Here is a 4,337-nt window from a genome sequence, read left to right on the forward strand (position 1 = left end):
TTGCATAAAAGAAAAGCAATACAACATGTGAAGAAGTGAATGACAAACAACATATGTGAGCTCACAACAATAAAACTATGTCAAATTATATTACAAGAACTAAATCACAAATCATGAAAGCATAACAATAAAAGAATATGAATCAAAGTTAATCTCCATTCTCTATTATTCATTATTCATCATTCCAATGAAGAGAGAGCACTCTCTTATATGCATGAGGAAGATAACCTTTCCATAATTACATATCCAATATTCTCTCAAGCACTCTCAACTAGTTTCCCATTATTACAAGATATGATCGCACAAATCTCTCAAACATGATCCCATAAATCTCTCACATATCTTGGATAAGATATTCCAACCAAATCCTCCATGCTTTTCTCCTAATTATCTCCTTAGGAATTGGATAAGATATGCTTCCATGATTTTCTCCTTAGGAATTGGATAAGATATGCCTCCATGATTTTCTCCTTAGAAAAAGGCTTGCATAATTATCTCCTTGATATGGTGGAGGAGATATTAATTCTTCACATATTTCCTACACATCATAAAACTCACATATTCTTGAGATATATATAAAAATATGTACATTTTCTAATAATTAATCATAAATTCACTTATAATACAAAAATGAATAAAATGGAAAATAAGAAGGTGAAACCCAAATGTATGTATGAAAATGATATAATAAAAGGTTAATGGAATGATGAAATGTAAGGAATAGTGAAGAAAAAGGTGGATGAAAATATGACATTTCTGAGCCCCAGCATCCTCCCCAACTGAACTTGTTGCATGTCCTCATGCAACCATGCATGGGTATCTTTTAAGAACATTTGGCATATTGAACTTTGGCTTTACATGATGATGTCTTAAATGTTTCCAGGATATGTGAGAGACATTAGTAACAATTTACATTTTCTTATGGTTGGTTCTTGTGTGACAACCATGAATATGGTTGGTTCTTCTGTGACAACCATGAATACAAAGAATGTTGGTTCTTGTGTTAACAACATTCATTTCATTTTCTGTTCTCTTTTCTTCAATAATGTAAACACTCACTGGAAATCATAATGTGCATAAGAAAGCCCTTTTGTAATATTAATGAAGCATGCCAATATTACGTATGAAGCAAAGTGCAACAAAGTATCATTGGAAAATAAATGTTGGTGAATGGTAAATGGAGTGATAGTGGTGAAGAAATGGAATCATGGTAGTGAATATGTAGTGAATATAGTTCTCCCCCCCTCAACTGAATGGGTTGCATGTCCGCATGCAACTTAACATGGCTCATGAAAGGAAATGTAGCATGGTGAGGGAATTTTCCAAAATATTCAAGTTCGCATATAAGGAATTGCATGATTAAAGATTAGAAAACAACATACCTCTACTTACCCAAGAATGATGAACTATGCAATAGGAATGTAGCTGCTCCTGCTGGATCAGGAAAATGTGACTGATGTAACTGGATCCTGAAGGAATCTGAATTGTTGATGCTGAATCATGGAAAAGATAAATGTTGAAAGTGGTACTGTGGTACTCTCATAGATCAGAATTCATACTGTTGTAACTGCTGAGGAAGTCGTGAAAAAGTGTATAGTCTTCACCCGCTACAAACCCGATGGTACAATTCTAAACATGCGAATGAATGTGTCGATGTCGAGCATGAATAGAAATCATTGGATTACCGGCCATTGATGTATGCCGTTAACCAATGCGAGGCAACTCACCATTGATGTCAATGAGTGCCAAGGTACCGGAGTACATCTTGTGAAGTGCGAATGGATGTGTCGAGGTCGAGCCACTTGCAAGATCTAAAGATCAAGGGACATTGATGTATTCCCATGATCGCCAGCGAGAGAGCTTGCCATTAAGGCATGAAAGACTCTAGGTACTCAAAATGAACTCTAGTCTATTTCCCAGATAAGGTGCTGATGTCGATGCGGCAAGACTTGTTGAAAGGTGGGCCTTAAGGAATCCCACATCAGTCAACGCGAGTTTGTACAAAAATATTTGGTAGGACTATAAATGGAAAGAACCTACGGACAAGCAGTGTGGATCAGCATGGCTAGGAAATCAAGGCAATGTAATCATGGAAAGGGAATGAGTTTTATTCAGAAGGCAAACTAGAAGGCAAAAATAAACTGAAAAGGATAAAGGGATGTATGTGATTCAGAAAAATAGGCATGCATGAAGTCGTGAAAGATAAGGAAATGGAAGATGGGATGCAACACAAGGATGGTCTAGGCATTTGGAAGGAAAAAGGGAAGTAATCATGACGCAAAAGGATTGTTGTGTAGTGGAAAATATCATGATATGTGCAATGAAGAATTAGTTCCTTCAAGCGTCTAATGATGCATGTTTCATAGTGATTTCGAAAAATCACTTTGCATTAGATTGTCTTCAACTCTTAGCACCATTCCTGCATAAAAATTGTCACCTTTGTGTGCCATCTCCATCGATCATTCCTGTATGAAGTGACTCAAAAACAAATTAGCTCATTTTCAAGAATTTATAAAATGTCCATTTTTTAATTATTTTCCGAAATAACTCTAATTGTGGATGAAAAAGGTGTCGCATCATAATGTTGAGCTTTCTGCATAAGCTTCTCATTGTCCTACACATAACACCAATCTCATTTCACTTGTTAGTATATGCATCCTAACTTTTCCCACAAATTCACAAAAATCCAACATACTTTTATTTCCCCCCAACTAGAAATATTGCATGTCCCCATGCAATGTATTCATTGATTGTGCAATACTTTTTCAAAATGTTTGTATGGGTTTGCACGAAAAGTGATGTAAAACATTTGAAAAGATTTTGTATTTGTTGGGGAACAAATATTATGAATGAATGAGGGCAATTATATTTTTTGTTTTTTTAATTTTTAATTTTATTTTATTTTATTTTTTTATTTTTTTTTTTTATTTTTTTTTATTAGCGAAAAAGCTATAATTTACAAATAAGACTCATTGGGAACAAAATATTTGTACAAATCTACAATATGATAATTACAGCTTTATGTTATGAAAGCCAGTTTAATACAATGAGACTCAAATTTTATCACAAAAGTTTGTATGAAGAAGGTTGACTGCTGTAGCAACCTAGTCACGTCATTGAACCATCCAGCCAATCAAATTTATTAAATGTGGAAATAACCTTGCACAACAGCTGAAGGAAAGGTGTTCACGAGCACTGCCTTCACATTTGAACAATTGTTATGAGAGAAAAACTGAGGACTGCCATTCCTTCATAGGTTCGTCACTAGATTCTTGCTCCTCTTGCCTGAATTTGTATAATTTACAAGCAGATACCCGAAAAAGGAAATTTAATCTGTGCAACCCTTGGTGGTTGCATTGACGATTTACAAGATAAATCAAATAATCCATTCAGACTGCTCATCTTGAATAGACTTGTAGAAAAGTATTAATCTACAAACACGAATCCCAAACTCTAATTTCTGTCGCTTGCTGCATTCAAATTGATTGTTATTTGGCCCTGTAATTTCTACCATCCGCTGGAATCTTCTGGCCAATCTGCCTGATTTCATAGATATGGTCAAAGGGTACCTTGGGTTGTAGAAATCATAAGAGATACCAGCTGAAGTTAATGTAACAGGATTATTTTCCCTTTTATGATGAACCAATATGGGTCAAGATACCTAGTTTGCAAGAATTAACATTCTTGGAATGACAATTGGCTCCCTAATTCACTGAATAATTGAAGTATACCACGCATTTCAAGATATGGATTCTCTAACAATTTTTTCTTGCTGCTCTGTTGAGCCTTAAAGATAAGATTATGAAGCATACGCTGGTAGTTGTCAGGCTCTTCAGTCATCATTCTCTTCAAGAGAAATGCAGAGGTATAATATGCAACACGTGCATTTGTATCATCTAATAAAGACCAATTAGTAACAATAGAAGTGTTTCCCGTATATCAGAAGATGGCGGGCAGAAATTTCATGCACAGGGTTCTCATCTAGATAGTGAACGAACTCATTGTGGATCGCCTGGCCAACAGTCATTCATTTCAGAGATTTGCTGTGAAATCATCGAAAGCGTTGGAAGAAATTTCTGAGAGAGCAGTTTTGAAAAGCGTTTTGTGATCAAACCAAGACAAATCTAGACAAACGAAGACATGGGGTTTTTCCAGAACATAATACATTACATAAGCCAGAAATCGTTTGCCTAATTTTATAACGGTCTAAGAGAGAATCATGGTTCTTCGAGACCCTGTTTAGATGACTGCGTGAAGAAAAAAACGGTTTTGACAATTAATGTGCAGAGAATTACAGGTTTTGCTGGCCGTGAAGCAGATTTTGAGCGATTTTGTGT

At 35.4% G+C, this 4,337-nt stretch overlaps 1 pseudogene; it reads left to right on the forward strand.

The window, feature by feature from the left end:
- The first annotated feature begins 3,946 nt into the window (after positions 1-3,946).
- LOC149228627 (uncharacterized) lies at positions 3,947-4,108 on the forward strand (annotated as a pseudogene).
- Positions 4,109-4,337: the final 229 nt, after the last annotated feature.

Source organism: Pinus tabuliformis, chromosome J (assembly GCF_031772625.1).
Source record: "Pinus tabuliformis cultivar Carrire ecotype Pingquan chromosome J, CPIR1, whole genome shotgun sequence".
NCBI lineage: Eukaryota > Viridiplantae > Streptophyta > Pinopsida > Pinales > Pinaceae > Pinus > Pinus tabuliformis.